This window comes from Pteronotus mesoamericanus, unplaced genomic scaffold, assembly GCF_021234165.1.
Source record: "Pteronotus mesoamericanus isolate MK-2021 breed Mesoamerican mustached bat unplaced genomic scaffold, CSHL_Meso_final contig_182, whole genome shotgun sequence".
NCBI lineage: Eukaryota > Metazoa > Chordata > Mammalia > Chiroptera > Mormoopidae > Pteronotus > Pteronotus mesoamericanus.
The window spans coordinates 18,739,258-18,758,914 of NW_026555078.1; the positions used below are offsets into that span (position 1 = coordinate 18,739,258).

The 19,657-nt window shown below is 36.3% G+C and overlaps 1 protein-coding gene across 6 annotated transcripts in view; it reads left to right on the top strand.

Moving 5' to 3' along the window:
• Nucleotides 1–19,657, top strand: part of NUMB (NUMB endocytic adaptor protein) — a 129,510-nt gene that overhangs the window by 26,744 nt on the left and 83,109 nt on the right. For all 6 annotated transcript variants that reach the window (XM_054567317.1, XM_054567316.1, XM_054567320.1 and 3 more), the window contains exon 2: nucleotides 17,439–17,570. The gene's annotated coding sequence lies outside the window, so the exon portion shown is untranslated. The remainder of the gene's footprint in view (nucleotides 1–17,438; nucleotides 17,571–19,657) is intronic.

The window sequence follows — 19,657 nt, forward strand, 5'->3', positions numbered from 1 at the left end:
AGGGAGGGGGCAAGGGAAAGTGGTGGGGGGTAGGCAGAGACAAATGTATTTGAAAAAATAAATTAAAATAAAAAAAATTAAAAAAAACAATGCTGTAATGAATACAGGGGGTCTTATAATCTTTTGAATTAGTGTTTTGGGTTCCTTGGGATATATTCCCAGAAGTGGGATCACTGGGTCAAAAGGCAGATTTATTTTTAATTTTTTAAGGTATCTCTATACTGCTTTCCACAATGTCTGCACCAGTCTGCAGTCCCACCAACAGTGCAAAAGGGTTCCCCTTTCTCCACATCTTCTCCAGCACTTGCTGTTTGTTGATTTATTGATGATAGCCATTCTGACAGGTATGAGATGGTATCTCACAGTGGTTTTAATTTGTATTTCTCTGATGATTCGTGACGTTGAGCATCTTTTCATATGTCTGTTGGCCATCTGTATGTCCTCTTTGGGGAAGAGTCTTTTCATGTCCTTTGCCCTTTTTTTTAATGGGTTGTTTGTTTTTTTGTGTGTTGAGCTTTGTTAAGTTCTTTATAAATTTTGTATAGTAACCCCTTATCAGATGTATGGGCGAATATGTTCTCCCATTCTGTGAGTTGTCTTTTTATTTTGTTGATGATTCCTTTGCTGTGCAAAAACTTTTTAGTTTCAGTCTAATGTTTCTTATATCTTCTTTAATAAATGTCTCTTTTTTTCATATTGCATGGCTGGATACCTTCCGGACAGACCTCTTTCGTTTCTCCTGGTTGAATATCTAGGAGTGAAATTGTTGAGTCACAGGGTAGATGTATGTTTAACTTTAAAAGAAATTGCCAAATGGTTCTCCATTAGCAGTTTCTCCAGTTGCTTCATATCTTCTCCACCACTTACTTGAGTTGTTAGTTTCTTTGATTTTTAGCCATTCTAGTAGGTATAAAGTGAGCATAGAATGATTTTAATTTACATTTCCAGATGACTACAGATGTTGGGCACCTATTCTTTTTTGTTGTTGTTGTTAAAATCTTTTACAAAGACAAATTTGCAGGTTGACAGTAAATATCTTAATAAAAGATTCAATGTGTTTTAAATTACTATATATGGATCTGGATTTATTAATCCAAATTATAATATCAGAGATTAATTTGTATTTAAAACGAAAAGGGAGGACATTTATTTCAAGTATAAAATTTTTAAAAGTTCCATGTCATAGTGATAATTCATATAGATTTCTTGGAGTTAAGTAAACATTTGCTGTTGATTAATGTTTGTCAGAACTTAGTTTGACTAAGTAAGTAAATGATTCAAAAGGAAGACTCCAGACTGTGTTTTACAGAGCAATTTTTTGAATTTGGTATATTGAATCATTTATTCAAGAACATTAAAATTGCATGATCCGGCAGGTAAACCATTCTATGTTTGAGCCACGTGTGAGAACTGATAGTCTAGTAAGGGTATCAGGTAAAAATAATACTAGCAGCAGCTAACATTATATCCAGGCAAGTTCTAAGTGATTTACATACCTTAATAACTCATATGAGGTTAGTTACTGTTATTATCTTTATTTTTCCATTGAGGAACCTGAGGCACAGAAGTTAAGCAGTTTGCACAAAATCGTAGAGCAAGTAGTGGACTTCAGACCTAGATAGTCTGGCTCTAGAGCTCATACTCTTACTACTCAATGCTAAAGTGATTAAATGAAATACAGTCAATTTTGCATACTTTATAGAGTATATCATTGCGTGGTAGTGGTGGCCAAAGTTTAAATTGGGATTTCTAAGTTTGCAAATGGGCTCTCTACCAGTTTCTCTTGTAATGAATCCTGGAGGGAGGGGGTGATTTATAGGAGGAAAGTTTAATCTGCATTAACAGATGGTGGACAGCCCTAGTAACCCGATATTGAGTGCTTTCCTAGAGAAGATGTCGTTTCTCTCTTTGCTTTAAGTGTTAGAATTGGAGCAGTTACTTTCAGTCAATAGTGTTTGTTTAACTGTCTTTGTGAAAAATCTCTAAATGTAAATGTTTAACGTCTTCTGGAAACAAACTGAGATCTGAGGTTGATGGAATTTGTGCCTGAAAAATGTTGGGCCTAATTAACAGCACTGCCTACATACTTGATATTCATAGATACTTATGATGTGTTGACACAGACTCACAGTTTTTAAAATTCTTTTCTTTCTTTTGGAATCCCCTGCATACTGAAACCATGGAGCTCATCTTTGTCATTAGGTTGGGTTTAGATAAGATTAACCCTTTGAGGGAAGGCTAGATTTTGGGGGGCCAGTTTCTTTGAAAGAAGATTTGGGGATGGAAGGAAATGAAAGTATGTATTGGCTTTTGTGGCTTCCTCCATTTCTGGTTTGCTCTCATTGTTGATATCATGGGTGACATAAAGAAGGTGGGTGGATGAGAAGCATTTTGTGTGTACTGAATGAGAGAATGTAAATTCTTGAATAAATAAAACATGAAATGCGAGTTTAATTCCTGTTTTCACTTCTCTGGGTATTTATTTTATTTTTAAATATTTATTTATTTATTTTCTAGAATAAACACCTTTATTTTATGAGCTAAGGTAGGAGGGAAGGGAATTGATTTTGTCTTTCCGGGCCTTGATTTTCCTCAGATAGAACTCCAGCTCCTTGCCCTCTAGCATGTAACCATCTGCTTGGCCACACGGGCCTGGTCTTGGAGCAAGGCATGCAAACAAGCTTGCCCTGCTGGAGCTGCTCTTCTAGAAAACTGCTTACTTTGGCATTCTTTTCCCTTTCATCATACTGCTTCTGAACTTCCTTTGATCATTTTTCCATTTAAAATCTCTTATCTCCTCAGGAGTCAACTTGGCCCCCTTCTCGTGACCCAGGGGCGGTGCATAGTGTGACTTGCACCACAGTCAGTACGGTGTGCTGTCAATGAGCATGATGCAGTTCTTTACTAGTGTCTTGGTACGGACCAGTTCATCATTGGATGTGTTGTACACAACATCAATAATCCTTGTTTTGCTCTAGTTGCCTTGATCTTTTTAACTACCTTTTCCTATATGCCCTTTACTTTCTCTTTTTTTGCCTTTTTATTACGGTCTGCTTTAAATGCTTTTTCTTCCAAGTCATAATAGAACTATCTTCTTACATGAAGGCTTTCTTATTCATCACTTTCTCTACATTTTATCTTTCTCTTTTGATTCCATAGTACTTTGCTCCAATACTATGTGGCATATCGTCTGCTTTGCATTATATTTAAGTATACGTTTTTCTTCCTAAGTAGATTATGTACCTACAGGGAACAGGATCCATGTCCCTTTGCGTTATTCTTTATACCTTGCATGTAGTGGGTTCTCAGTGGTGTTTGAATTGAATTAATAATCTCTGTCCTAATGGAGCTTATGGTATAGGGGAGGGAGGTACACAATAAAGAGATAAATACATAGGAAAATTGCCATTTGAGAAAATGCAATAAAAAATAATAGTACATTTAAAATGAAAAATATTTTTAATTTATTTATCTTAATCCTGCTCACTCTTTTGTTAATAGTTTCTCCATTAAGCACTCTTCATTCATTCCTTTGAGTGTGCCATCTGGTTAAGTCTGTTTAAGGGTCAGTTTCAATGAATTTGTGGAAGTGTACCAGTTTGGAAAAGTTGAATAGTGAATGAAGGTTAGAAATTAAAGACTGTGGGATGTGATACTTCTTTGAAAGTTGTGGCTACAAAGGGTAGCTGAGAAATGGGGGAGGAGGTGCAGCCTAGCTGTGTAGGAAATGAAGGACTACTTTAAAAATATATATATATAATGGGAGATAATTGGTACATAATTACATGATTATAGGAATGGTCTTATAAAGGAGGAAAGCTTGGTGATATAGGAGAGTGAATTATGGAAGGAAAGAAATCTTTTAAGAGCAAGAGAGACAGTATAAAGAGCAAATTTCAGTGGCCCTTTAATAGTAATCAGAGATGATTATTCATTATAAAGTAGGGGAAAAGGAAATGACTGGTTCAGTTGGGGGAGGGATTTATAGATTTGGTTGTGGAAAGAATAGGAAACTTTCATCTGATGGCTTCTATTTTCTTAATGAAAGTGTCTTAAATTAGGAGAGGAGGGGTGAGATGTTTAAAGATTGAGGAAAAGATATAAAAGAGCCACTGCAGGGACCTTTTAGAGTAATATTACTGTGGTTGAGGTTGTTAATTGTGAATTTATGACAGTAACTGGTCTCCCTGGATATGCAGTTTCTTCAGTATTCTACTGCTGTGTTGCAGTCATAAGGTTAGTTGGAGTTGCTAGCAGACTGGGAGAGAAAACAGACATGGCAAACTTTGAATTGAGTCTGAGGAGTGAGTATATTGATGAACTGTGAAATCTAAAATGGATAAACAAGAAAGTGAAACCAGGACATTGACAAGGAGAAGTGGAGGGTTCATAATTAGGTGGTTTCATTAAGAACTAAGAGCTATTTCTGTAGGCCAGTTAAACAAATGAGATGGAAAGATCAAGTCTTTTATTATACATCTTTCTTCTTTCAGCTTTCTTTTCATTTATGTCTAAAATGACCAGCATTTGTACAGACGTAACCACTTGGAATCTCCCATTCTTTATATTTTAAAATGGTTTTTAAAAAGTTTTTTATTGAATTTATTGGGGTGACATTGGTTAATAACATTATATAGGTTTCAAGTGTACAGTTCTATAATATATCATGTGTATACTGTGGAATCTCCCATTCTAAATAAGCAGGTTAAATCCACATTTTAGCCAAATGGATTGAAAAAAAAACCTCTCTCTCTCCCCCCCTTCTCTCTCTCTTCTCCCCTCCCTCCCTCCCTCCCTCCCTCTCTCTTTCTCTGTCTCTTCTCTCAGTGACCTGTAGAGCTTGTGGATGTGATTTCAGCCATAACATTGTTAAAGACTATTAAATAACATCCTTTGTTAACTTCTGTAAAGAGGACACAAGAAAATAATGTCCTCTGAAAATATTATGATCCATTTAGGATTATTCTATGAAATTTGTGACAAGATCTGAACTTATTTGTACCTAAAACCAGTGAAAAAACTCTTATTCACCATTGGTACATCTTTTTGGAAACTGTTTGGCAGGTTTTTGTGAACAGTTAAATGTACACTTACCATAATAATCTGGTAGCTCCACTCCTAAGCATTTAGTTCAATGAAATGAAAAATTATAGTCACATAGAAATGTATGCTAATGCCAAAAACTGGAAACAAGCCCAAATGTACTTCAACTGGTGAATTGATAAACTTTGGTACATTCATACAATGCAATACTATTTGTCAGTGCATACAACAACATGGATGGATATCAAACACGTTATGAAAAGTGAAAGAAGCCAGACTCAAAAGGCTACATGTACTGTATCATTCCATTTTTATGATATTTTTAGAATAAGCAGAACTAAAGGGACAGAAAACTGATTAGTATTTGACAAGGAGTACAGAGATGGTTTGACAATAAAGGGTATGAGGACATTTTGTGGGGAGAGGTTTCTGTTGTCTGTGTCTGTTCTATATCTTGATTGTTGTGGTGGCTACATGATTGTATGTGTTTTTCAAACTCAGAAGTATAACCAAAAAATAGTGAATTTTAGTATATATAAATTATACCTCAATTAAAGCTGTAGCATATATGTAACCATATTAAAAAGTGTTTTGGAAAACTTATGAAAATGTTTTGTTTGTTTTTAGATTCTGCTTACATGACTTTTATTCCCCCTGGGAAGGATGGTAGATAAGCATCATTAACATTTACAAAGTCCTTTGAAACTCTAGAAAATATGTAAATGCTGAATTTGTCTACATTTAGCAAACATTCCTATCATGTTTAAAAGAATGTTATAATGTTGGAATTAGTAGAGCTCAAGAGACTTTATAAAGTGTCCTTGTTTTATAAAGAACCTGAAGCCTAGGTGAGGTTAGCTACAGCCACACAGCTGGTTAGTGGCAGGGGCAGGTCTAGAATTTAAGTAACAGATTACTAATTTTATGCTTGTTTTACTAAAGCACACTTTTAATTCTGAGTTATTTTTTCTAGAGACTATTTTTAATTCCTTTTCAGAAACTTTTGATTGTGATACCCTAAAGCTGGAAACCACTCCCTTCCTAGTGGTAGGAAAGTCCTGTGTCTGGCTGATAATAGGAAGGCTAAATTTGAGAGATCCTACATCACTTAAACTTTGCTTAGACGTAGTCAATAAGTTTAGTTATAAAGACACTTTGCTTTAACTGTGGGAAATGATGCTTAGTGTTGGAGTTGTCAGGGGCTACCAGTTAGAAATAAGTTTCAGTAACTGTATTGCATTTAAAAATAATATTTAAGATTATTATGATTATTGGTTTGTTGGGAAGGTAGAAAAGGTTTAAAATTGTTAGGTTCTTTTTGGTTTCCTTAGGTAACAAGGGTTTATTTTATAAATACAGAGGGGTATGAGGGAGCACCTGAAACACTCTTAGCTGTACATTCAGGAAATGGAGACTGGAATGCCATTCAGAATGTAACAGTATTGTTATTTTATAATATTAAGAATGTACAATATTCTTGAAAAAACTCATTTAACTTTCTGTGCCCCTCTGTGTTCACCTTCTTCCTTGTGTAATAGTTTTACGCTTGCCTCTGGACCCCAGCTCCAGAGCCAGGCTTAGAGTTACTGCCCCTCAGAGATGCTGGTGATATTGTAGATAGTGCATACAGGAGTAGCAGGTGGCTTGGTTTCTTTTTTGGTTTTGAAGCCATGTCTGTGTCCATGATCTTTCTGGGAGTTATTTCCCATAAGTCATCGTCCCTGGAAGAGTAGGCAGGTTTTCTCCTTTATAAAGATCCTACCCCAGCCTTAGCTCTGGCCTAGCTCTGATAGGTCCTCTGTCTCAGGTAGAGCAACTTTAGTTCCTGTTCACTTGGGAAGCCACAAACTCCCTGGCTGTCACTGCCGGCTTCTGGATCAGGAAGCCAGTTAACCCTGGCTTTAGTATTGCTTACCATTTTGCATTTATGATCCCTGTCACTGAGAGATACTTATGTTATTTTTTTGAGCCAGCTATGCATTGTTTATTTACATATTTGATACACATATATTAATTGTTATTTGGGAGAATGTACTGCACTATCTTGACCAGAAGCCTTTTTAATCTTTCAAAGCCATGATTTCTCATATTGAAAATTAGAATTATAGCCCCTACCTCTTAGTGTTTCTTTGTGTTAATAAAATGATATTATATACACACTTGTATTTATATTCTTAGAACAATGCCTAGTATGTAGTGATACACACAGAATATATATAGCAGCTATTATATTTTCAAGGGAGTCTTGTACTTCCTTGTTGGTTTGTGTGTTTAGACATATATTCCAAAATACTTGTCAATCACTATTCAAAATTTCTGTAAATGTGTCTGGGGATTGGCATGTTTTTGAGGCTTTTGGGTGAGACATTTAAATCTAGTTTTAATCTATGCTCCTAGCAACCTTGAATTGAAGATTTTTTAGAATGAACTGCAAACTTTTTTTTTCAATATAACAATGGGCTGAAATGCTTTGTTGTTTGTATTTGTGGTAGTGTTTTAGAAATATTCAGGTAATTGATATTTTAAGCTCTAATGTATGTAGTTTCCATTAGCTACTAAGCAGAACAGTTAGTACACTATATCTACAGATGTGGAAGTTGTAATGGGGTGACTTTTAAGTTGGGAAAAAGGAATGCAATAGTGTGCATAAGGGAGTAAATACAGTGTTATTTGAGGTAGGGATTTTGGCTTAGACAATCATAGTAATGACGGAGGTAAAGATCTTCTTTGGGAAACAGGGAAAAAAAGGAGGGATAAAATATTAAAAGACAGCCTTTCAGTTTGTGTGTTGAGATTATAACTAATATGCTTGCATATTATGACTCCTAAAGCCTTCACTTTAGTGAGTTAAACTTCACCCATGAATTCAGAAATATAAAATTTTTTCTTTTAATATAAAAACATCAGTTAAATTATTCTTTCTTCTTGGGTTTTGGGTTTGAATTAGTGTCTTGTAGATTATCATCTACTATTTTTTAGGGAAGCCTGCATATATTATTCTGCCCTTTAGAGATGTTGTCTAAGAAGATTGCGCTTGCTGATAAATGATATTAACTTCCTTATTTCTTCAGCTGAAATAATAAGACATATTACTTCCTTTTTCTTCTTACATGAAGCCCTAAGTATGCCTTTGCTTTTATTTTTGTCTTATATTGTAAATCATTCTGTATATATAGGTGTTTGGAACCACAAAAGTGTATTATTGAGTAAGAGACATGGTGCAGCATCATTTAGAGTTTTAAAGTTAATCTACCAGTCATAAATGAGGACTAATTCAATATGGCAGCCCATCATTCTGAGATGAACTTCAGGTAAATCTTTCTGAGAGAACTGATCTAGTGACTATGTTAGAGGCACTTTGGTTGATCAAGACTTTATGAAGTTCTTAATGGTTAATGCATGTCTCCCAAACTGAAAGGTTTTTTAAGAAATGTTTGCGCACCCTCAAAGTTCATGTTTTGAAATCCTAACTCCCAATATGATGATATTAGGAAGTAGGGCCTTTGGGAGGTAATTAGATCATGAAGGTGGAGCCCTCAGAGGTGGGGTCCATGCTTTTTGAAAAGAACCCCAGAGAGCTCTCTTGCCCGCTTCTGCCATGTGAGGACACAGAGAGGAGACAACCATTAATGAGTTAGGAAGACAGCACCAAATCTGTAGGCACCCTGGTCTTGGAATTCCTAGCCTCTAGAACTGCAAGCAATAGGGGTTTGCTGTTTAAACTACCCAGACTGGTAGATTTGTTTTAACAACCTGTATAGACCAAGCCAAGAAGTAAAAACATTGTCCTTGCTGTCAAAAAGCTGGAGACTGTAGCATTTAATAATAGGAGTTCAGGTTCTGACTCTGCACTTGTTTCAGAAACCTTGGGCAAGTTTCTTATTACCTCTAAGCCTAAGTTATTTCTGTAAGTAAGGTATGTCAACCGGTGGATGGTCTTTGGCACCAATTCAGTGCCAACAGGAGTCCCCGGTTTGAGATGCAATGAAGAAAGAAACTTTATTCATGCAAAACAGCTCAATTGTGATACAGCCCACTGCAAAAACAACACAAATATGAGGCAGCCCTGGCACCAAGCAGCCCTGGGGCCAGGCCTCTCTCCCAGGTCTGCTCTGCTCTTCTCTTCTCTGGTGAGATGTGTTTGTTTCAGTGCGGCCAGGAATAACAATCTTCAGTCTTAGGTGGAAAGGGAAAGGACACTCACAAACTGAAAGGTGTTTCAAAAGACTTTGTTAACTCTTTACTTGTTGGAATCTATTTTGGGATTATGGAATGTTTGATTAAATAGAAAATTCATTAGGATTCTGAGTTAGAATCTTTCTAGTATGATGAAGTAATTAGAGACTACATGTCAGTGTACCTGCTAAATTTTTATGTTTTTTTCTTTTTTAACATTTTTTCTTTTTTTCTCTTTCAATATGAGACACAAAAGTGTTAACACTTAACAAATTTCTCATATTGAGAAATCACTGATATATGTGGTACAACTGTCATATATCAAAATAGATCAAAAGGCTTTATATTTATCTTTTGCCATTGACACTTCATCGTCTTGGCTGATGAGTTTCCTTTTATCTGTTTGCCATATGAGATTCCTTGTGAAGCAGTGTAGTTTGATGGAAAGAACACAGGACTTGAAATCAGAGGTCTAGACATCCTTTCTGTGTCAGTTTACTAATTCTGTGACTTTGACCTTTTTAAGATTATTTTCCATGTAAGTAATATGAAAAGAATAATGAGAAGACTGCAGTGTAGGTAAAGATGACTCGCCTCCTCACACAACCACATCAAAATTACAACTAAAATTTAGAACATCCATTACTCAGAACCATTAGAAATCGAGTTGAAAGGAAGCCTCACAATTACGGAATTAAAGTAACCACATTCATCCAGACTGGTAGGAGTGGTAGAGACGCAGAACAGGCTGCTTCTACATCCATGTATGGTGGATAAAAATTCAGGAGTGATATCTCAGGAGTGAAGATCCCACACCAGACCCCCCAGCCCAGTATTCTGGTGCCTGTAAGATAAGTCCCCATAACTTCTGGCTGCAAAAACCAACAGGGATTGAGTTGGTAGTAGAAACTTCAGGAGTCCCAAGCAGTTCCCCTTAAAGAACCCACAAGCAGACTTACTCAGATTCACTCCCTCTGAGCTCTAGCATTGGGGTAGAAGCTTGAAAGGCACCAGTGGCATACAGGGAGGAATTGAAGTATCTGCATTAAGGCGGGAGCTAGGGGACAGCTTTCTACCAGACAGAAAGGCAGGTAGAAGCCACTGTCACTTTTCTGAGTCCTCCTCCCATGGTGCCACACAGCCGGCAGGCAGATGCCATATCTGAGATTCCATCAGCCTGGCTAACACTGTGTAGCCTGCCCTGGAGATCCCCCCTGAGACTCCATCCCACCCAACTTATGGGCCCATCCAAACAGTTAACTGCGACTTTTCCATATGAATGGCTGGTCTTGGCTCATGCTTCACAATTCCTAAATCCTATCAAACAAGCAGCAGCTGGCCTCAGTAAGCCCCAGCTCCCCATACCTCTTGCTAAGTGGCCCCAGGCCTGGCACTAGCAGCAACCAGCCTAGATTCACAGATTGGCTTCACCTGGGAATCTCCAAGCCAAGTATAAGTAGCAGCCATTTCAGATTGCTTTATAGCTCATGCAAGGTGGCCCCGGGCAGAACACAGATGGGGACTGACTTTGGCTCGCACCACCCAGGAAAGCCCAGAACCTGCATACCCAGTGGACAGCTGCAGACCACATTGGAGCACCACTCCCTGCCCCTGCACAACTCATCCTCCATGGAGGGCGGAGGTTGGTGGTCAGTGGTCACAGCCAGTCCTTGCAGCCAGCGGGCCTGGGTAAATCACTCCCATTGATCCACCAACAGCAGTGAAGGCTCAACTACAAGAGGAGGGTGTACCCAGCCCACATGAAGGGTGTACCGCAAGTACCCAGCTTGGATGATAGGAAAGGGTATGCCACTGGACCCTACAGGACACCTACTACATTAGGCCATGCTACCAAGATAGAGTCATAGCAGCTCTACCTAATACATAGGAACAAACACAGGGAGGCTGCCAAAATGAGGAGACAAAGAAACATGGCCCAAATGAAAGAGCAGATTAAAACTCCAGAAAAGGAACCAAACAAAATGAAGATAAGCAATCTATCAGGTGCAGAGTTAAAAACACTGGTTAAAGTATGCTCAAGGAACTTAGTGAGGACCTCAACAATATAAAAAAGATCCATCAGAAATGAAGGATATACTAATTGAAATAAAGAACAATTTACAGGGAAACGACAGTAGAGTGGATGAAGCCAAGAATCAAAGCAATGATTTGGAACATAAGGAAGCAAAAAACAACCAATCAGAACAATAAGAAGAAAGATTCCAAAAAAATTAGGATAGTATAAATAACCTTGGGGACATCTTCAAGAGTTCCAACTTTCACATCATAGGGATGCCAGAAGGAGAAGAGAGAGAGAAAGAAATTGGAAATCTATTTGAAAAAAATAAAGAAAACTTCCATAATTTGGTGAAGGAAGTAGACATGCAAGTCCAGGGAGCACAGAGTGTCCCATACAAGATGGATGCAAAGAGGCCCACTCCAAGACATGTCATAATTAAAATGCCAAAGTTTAGAGATAGAGAATCTAAAAAAAGCAGGTACTTACAGGGGAGTTCCCCTAAGGCTGTCAGCTGATTTCTGAAAAGAAACTGGGCTAAAAGGGACTGGCAAGAAATATTCAAAGTCATGAAAAGCAGGGACCTAGACGGCCAAGACTGCTCTTCCCATCAAAGCTATCACTTAGAATCGAAGAACAGATAGAGAGCTTCCCAGACAAGAAAAAAACTAAAGGAGTTCATCATCCCAAAACCATTATATGAAATATTAAAGTGGTTTATTTAAGAAAAAGATCAAAACTATGAAGAGTAAAATGGCAATAAATACATATCTATCAACAATTGAATCTAAAAAACAAGAAGAACTGAGACAGAATCATGGATATGGAGAGGGTTTTGATGGTTGCCAGAGGGGAGGGGGATTAGGGGAATGGGTGAAGAGGGGAGGGGATTAAGAAGTACAAACAAGTAGTTACAGAATAGCCAAGGGGGTTTAAAGTACAGTATAGGAAATAGAGTAGCTAAAGAACTTATATTCATGACCCATGGATGTGAACAATTGGGGGGGTATTGCCTGAGGGAGTGGGGGGTGTTCGGTGGGGGAGCAAAGGGTGAAAAATTGGGACAACTGTAATAGCATAATCAATAAGATATAATTAAAAAAGAATAATGATACCTACCTCTAAGAATTGCTATACAATTAGTAATTAAAGTTTGCAATTAACCAATTAAAGTAAAATTTAAATGCTTTGTAAACTATAACATACTCTTTGAGTGCTACAGTGTTTTTAAATTGGGACATTTGCTGTATTTCAGCAAAACAACATTGTACTCAAAGATAGCCATCATATGGGTTAGGAGACTGCCAACCTTTGGTTTGATGTATCAGTTTTATTTTGGGTGACTAACTCTAGGTTTTTATCTGCCTTTATATTTTCCTTTACAATAAGTTTCTTCACTGTATGAGAATTCCTCCTTTGCCAAAGTTAGGAATTGGTTACACTTGACCATGACATTCAGCTTCATGGCATCATGAAAAGGGCTGTCTGGAGGCCACCCTGGGATCTAGCCTTTCTTGAAGTCACTGGTTCTTCAGGGTCAGTACCTCCGCTATTAGGTATTTGGATCTTTGAGGGTGCACTTTTGGTTGCTACAATGATTTGGGTGGGGTGGCTGCAGCATTGGCATTCAATGAGCAGGAGCCTGGAATGCCATACATACCACAAGGTATGACAGAGTTCTGCACAGTTTTTGAACTTTTCCTCAGACCTTCATGTAGTAGAAAGACTTGTTTGTACTTATCTCTTCTAATTCTGTTTCACATTTAAACACAAAGTATTTTTTTGCATGGTTTTATAATAGATACTGAATTTTCCGGAACTGTAACTGCTGAGTAAACTGAGGGCACATCGTACTTTGTCTTGCTCAGAAATTTAGCAAGAGTTGTAAACTGCTTCAGAAAATTGTGTTACCAATGCATTGCCCCTCATGGTATTTGATTTTCCAGTACAACTTATTACGTGAGTCTACATTTGTAGCTGTCACATTTGACATTTTTATGTATCAGTGCAAGTGTCTGTTTCCTTATTAATATGATTTGTAGGATGGTTATACTTGAGCACTTATATATTAAAATATATGGTTTATTGAAAATTACTTTTTTTCTCTTTACATTTAACATCTTAATTTTTAAAATTGAAGATAGGTAAGTGACCTTTCATTTCACTTTAGGTTTATGATCTTAAAAAGGATCAACTTTTGTTTTAGTTGGGTTTCAAGCTGGAACTTATGTTTAACAGAAATCTATGTTATCTTTCTAGGGAATGGTTCGTGTTCACCTACATCATAGGTGTCTGTCCTTCTCTTTTTCCCCTTCTTTCCCTTCTCTCTCCTTCCCATCCCCCTTCCTCTTGTTTTCCCTTTATTCTATGAAGTATTTGATATGAAGTATTTGATACATAGACAAGAATGTGGTGCTGTATATGTAACTAATGAAGCATATGATAAAACCAATACCTCTGAACCCACCACCCAGCTTAAGCAATTGAATTTTGTTGGTATATTTCTCCTTGATTTCCATTTGCCTGCTCTTCACCAGGGATAAAACTATTCAGAATTTTGTTTTGGTTTTGTTTATTTATCATCCCCCTCCTTTTCTTTTAAGTTGACCACAAACTTGTATGCATTTCAAAAATATGTTGTTGAGTTTTGCTTATTTTTTAACTAGAAAAATGCAACCACATATATATTTTTATTTGCTTTGGCTAATCAACATTTTTTAAACATTTATTTAATCCATAGCGATATATAACTGGTTCATTTTCTCAGGTATTGCATTAATTGTATGACTGTACCACAATTTATCTTTTCTCTTAAAGGTGAACCAATATTTGCTGTAGAAAACAAAGTACTTGTTGAACCTAATTTGTTTTTTATTGATCGCTAAGGATTACGATTGTGTTTTTTTGTTCCTTATTAACTCAGCTAGGTAGGATATAGTAGATGAGAGAAATGATACACATACACTAACCCCATTAGAAATTCTAGGATTTACTTCTTTCTTGCATTATATATTATCATTAAGGTTATTGAAGTAGATGCTGCTTCAGTTTGTATTCTGCTTTTTGCCTTTGTGGCTGCTTTTGCTTTTTCTAGTCCTGAATCATATTCTTTAAGACCTTTGATGACTTTCAATCTCTGTTCTTTTCTCAGTCCTGTTGTTATGCCTGGTCCCTAAGTTTTTGTCTTTTCCATACTTTTATTCTTTTCTTCTTGTTCCTTCTATTTCAACTTAAGTTAGATAAGTATTGAAAGCATTTATTTCTTCTGGTTTTGAATAAATTAATCATAGCATGTCATTTTTAACATTTATGTACATATTCTTTCCAGCTTTTTGTATATTTTAAGTTACCTTAAACTCTGACTGCACAGCTCTCCTGGATAGTTGAGTTTGCTAGCTACTTGGATGATAATGTACATGTAGAGGAAGTATTACTGTCTTTTAACCTAAAATACAAAATTAATAATCATATGATAAAAATGTTGTTGAACCTATGAACTTAATAGTGAATCTGCCTTGTGACCTTGATCAAGTCATTTAAGGTGGCATATTTTTCATTTTATAAATTTCAATGACCTCTCATTTTAGTTTCCCTTTCTTTAGATACAGTTTTGCTTACATAGCAAATGGAAGAGCCAAAGAATTAGGAGTTGGAGGACTTTAGGGATCATCTGATATCTTCTGTACCTTCTACAAATATTTGCAGACACTCTTTTGGTCTGGAGGATACAATGAAATGCTTGGTTTCATGGACCTTAGTCTTTTATGAAAGGGAGGTTGTGAAGAAACTATGTAATCTTATTTAAAGATTACTCATTACATTTTGGTGGGTCTTAATATGCTCAAAGGAAAAAAGATCTGATCCCTTAAATGCCAAATAGGAAAAGAGGAACTGTAAAGCAGGAGGAGGGGGCCCTGAAGAAGTGAACTAGGTAGGACAGTGTCTCTCAAAATTTTGCATGTGTATGAATCACCTGAGGATCTTGTTAAATTGCAAATTCTCATTCAGGTGATCTAAGGTAAGGCCTGAAATCCTGTATTTCTTACAAGCTTCCAGGTAATGCCTATGCTATCAGTCTGTGCATCATACTTTGAGTAGCAAGGGATGAGTATATAATTAATACGAAAGAAAAATAGCCTGCTGTCATTTTGAGAAGAGTAGTTTGGAGCCATAGAGCAGCATGGGCTTGGAGTTGTGAGCAGCACATCCACTTGGCCTTGGTGAAATGAAATTCTAAGAGCTGTTAATGTTCATTCATACATTAAGAGGGAGTATAAGCACCTAGTTTTTGAATGGCATTCAGAATTGAGCTTGGATGGTGGATGGGTCTGAAACCTTTGAAAATATACTAGGAAGTGAAAAGTTGAGAATCATCAGGTATGATGAAAATAAATATCTAGTTAGATAAACAGAATTTAAAAGAGTTAAGTGTTTAGTAGGAGGACTTAATTTGTAACTGAAATTTCTTTCCCTCTTTATACTTACTCTAACATAACGATTCTGGTTTAAAAAATTACAAATAAGTGCTGTTATTAAAAAATAAATAATATAATATTTTATGGGCATATTTTCTGTGGAAACTGTGTCAAATTTGTTTTCCAGATCTGAATAAAGCTTAAATATGCCTAAGTTGTCTTTCTCTGACCTGTTCCTCTAGTGGTAGGTACCTGGAGCATAAACAATCTGGGCATTCATTTACGTTCCTAAGTATTAGCAGGATACTCTTAATCTTGGAGGTGGTGTAAAATGTCCAGTGGGTATTGAACATTTACTCTTAGGGGTAAATAGCAGGTCAAATTTTTGAACCAGCAGCCTTTTATTTAGTTCTTTGAATTTACAACGCTAGTGTTTCTAATTGTATTTTTAGACATTTAGACTTTTAGACTTTTTTTCTTTCTGGTACTATTTCAGTAATCCTATATACTCATTTCATTTTTAATATAGTACCTAGCTTGTGCCAATCCAAAGATATTGGAAAATTACTGCTAATATTCATAATTTATTACGGTTCCATGTTTTAATATCATTGAAATGTTGGTTTCTTTGAAAATAGTTACAATACAGTAGGGAGATTTTTAGTTTATTCTGTTGTAATGGAGGCAGAATTATGTGAAATGTAATCATGGACAAAACCTAAATATTGCTTTAATTATATTGACTCATGATCAAATATATGTCAAGTGTTTTCGCCAGTAACATACCCAGTGCAATTGCTACACCTATTGTTATTTCTCTATGGTTTTTTGGCGTGTATCTAGTTGTCTTTAAACACAATTGTTAAGACTGAAAGTAAAACATTAAAAGCATTACAGCCTGTTTTAGAATCAGGCCAATGAAGAAATGAAGTGAAACACATCATTGGCTAATTGTTTTACGAGAGCATTTACTGGCGGCGAAATTCAGCTTTTTTTATTTTGTGGGGTTTTTTTTCAACATTATTATCTGAAAGTAGATATCCATACAAAATAAGTTTCTAATGTCTTCCAGTTTTTAACTTGTTTTTCCTTGGGACCATATCAGCCTTTTCTATATATATTCTGAGTAGTGAATGAATATGCAGAATATTAGGAGTACAAGGAATTTTAGAGTTCATATAAATCATATAGGCACTAGAATTTCTAAAAAGAATTTTAGAATGTTTGCATAGGGCTACAAGCTTTTGATTTAGACTCTTTAGGGTATTTAAAAAACAACTACTGTCTATTATATCATCTCATTTTAACAGCAAAAAAGTAGGAAGGACAATCTCAGAGTAAGCACAATTGTAACTTTACACCATGTTTTGTCATGGCTGGCACCTGTTCAAGGATTAGATTTCAGAAACCATTATCTTTTGCAACCCTCTCCTTTTAGAGATGATATTTCTGAGCCCTGAGAAGTATCAAAGTTCTTACAGCAAGGCAGAATGATAACTGAGTTTAGAGCAAAGCCTTCTGACTCCCAGCCCAAAGTTTTGATCAAGTCCCCTCAATCTTCATCACATGATGAGGCTTAGGCACAGAGAATTTGTGCTTTAACTAAGATCATATAGCTAGTAAGAAGTACAGCTGGAAGTTTAATCCACATTACCCAAATCCGTTTTTAGTGAAGTCTATTCACTCCATGTAATCTTAACTCACCCTATTTAGTTGTAGAGATGTTATTATAAGTGATTGAAAGGAGATGTCTATAGTTAGCATTTTTTTTTCCTTGAAAATTTCAGATTTGGGCCTTAAGCAACTTCATCCAGGGAAGAGGGCCAGTGCAGCTGCCCTTGCAACCAGAGATCTTGATCCACATCCATAGATTGGAATACTGGTGGGCCAGCCATTCTCAGACACCTCACTCAGGACAGGTAAGTGCAAGAGTAAGCATAAGAAAAGTAGAATGGATACTAATGTTCTTCCTTTCTCTTATTAGATGCAAACAGTTGAACACCCTTAAATATTTAACTTTTTATCCTGGTAAAAACAAACCAGTTGGAATCTTAAGTGGGCAGGGCAAAACAATTTCTTGGTTGTAAAATATGTGACAAAATGTTAACAATGGTGAAATTGGGATAATTAATTTTTTTCTTTCTCTTTAGTACATTTTTCAATGTGTATTCATGAGTGTGTGTTAGCTATCTATTGTTGCATAACAAACAACCCCAAACTTAGTTGAAAACATGCCAATTACTTGTTTTGCTCATGTATCTGCAATTTGGGCAAGGCTCACTTGGTGGGACAGCTTGTCTGTAATCTTGTGGTGTTCAATAGGATAGCTGGAAGAGTAGGGGTGGCTGCAAGGGCTGGAAGCTGGAATCATTTGAAGGCTTGCTCATAAGGATCTGGTGGTTAATGCTGGCTGTTGGCAAGGGCCTACGCCTGGGCTATCTGCCAGACACCTACACATGACCTCTCCTTTTGGCTGCTTGGTTTCCTCACAGCATGGTAGCTCGGTTCCCAGAGAAGAGAGCAAGGAGAAGTTGCATGGCATATTTGACTTAGTTTTGGAATTCACATGGTGTTACTCTGCTCTCTTCTATTGGTTGAGGTAGTTTTAAAGGTCCACCAAGGTTCAAAGGAGAGTGTGGACATACACCCCACCATTTGAAGAGAAAGAGATCAACATCACATTATAAAAAGAGCTATGGGATGGGATTTGCCATTGTAGCTATCTTTGGAAAATGTAATCTGCCACAGTTTGTATTGCTTTTAAGATAAAGAATATAAATAATGTAATATATGAAAAACAGGAATATTTGCTGGAAATTATGGTGTATGAGTTCAATAAGAATTTTGTGTGCTTTTCTTGTCTAATAGAGTATGATATTGAAAATAAGATGCCTAAACAGGAGGAAGTGAAAAAGATTTTGAATTTTCTTTTGTATCAGTAAGAGGCATACTGCTATAACTGGAAGTAGAGACAAAACTTATAAACAAGATGCAAAACAAAATTTGTAGTTTGGGCTTTTTGTTTTTGAGAAAATGCCAGTTATATTAGTTCAACATCTGTTTGGGTTTTTTTTTCTTGTTTGTTTTAATAATTTTGATAATGAGAATTAATTGGGAAACTGCTTTCCAATACATATGATAGATCTGAGAAACTAGTGTCAATATTTGTTTTATTGATCATACTCACCAGTGATATAAATTACCTGTGGCATGTTTGAATATAGCTGATACTTAATTCCTAGATGTAATGGGATAATATTTTTAGATAATTCTCTAAGGATTGCATGGCGGTGTTGGTCCATTCACTATAGCTGGGAAATGAGCTCTAGGGAGCATCTCATTATCTATTAGACCCAGAAAGTTTTCTTGCTGTCTAGATACTTTCCTGTTCCTAGGTGATTTACATCATATGAGCCTAATTAAGCAGAGTTGGTTCAGTACACGTTACTCACTACTCACAGGTAGATAGGTATTTTGCATTGGAAAATGACTGAACCAGGTATTGTGATAATAGAGGTAACCTCAGAAGTTTCCTCTCAACTGTGAAATAATCAGAATTGACTGAGTCTGAGAAACACTATAGTTTAGTTAAGAAGGTATAATAATTGAGAAAACTGTGGGGTTTGTTTTGGTTTTGGTTTTTTTTAGCATTTGAAAACAAAATGAGATGTTTTCCAGTAGACATAGATTGAGAGTAATGATTATAGGTAGTGTAAAATAGTCTATCTCAAATAACAATAAAATACATGCACATATATACAAACATATATAAAACCTTTAAGTGATTAACTTGCTATTTTTAAGATTTTTTTTTAGCCCACTTTTGCTTTTAAGAAGTCTGAGTAGGTAAATTGCATCTTTTCCATGTTTGTTCACTGCTTTATCTTCCCTCCATCCTACAGGCCTGTGTTTGAGGGGATAAAAGTTAAGTTAGTGAGATAGTGCTTTCAGACTGAAGCTAAAACAAACAGTAAAAACTCCAAAAACACCCTATAGAAATTGCAAA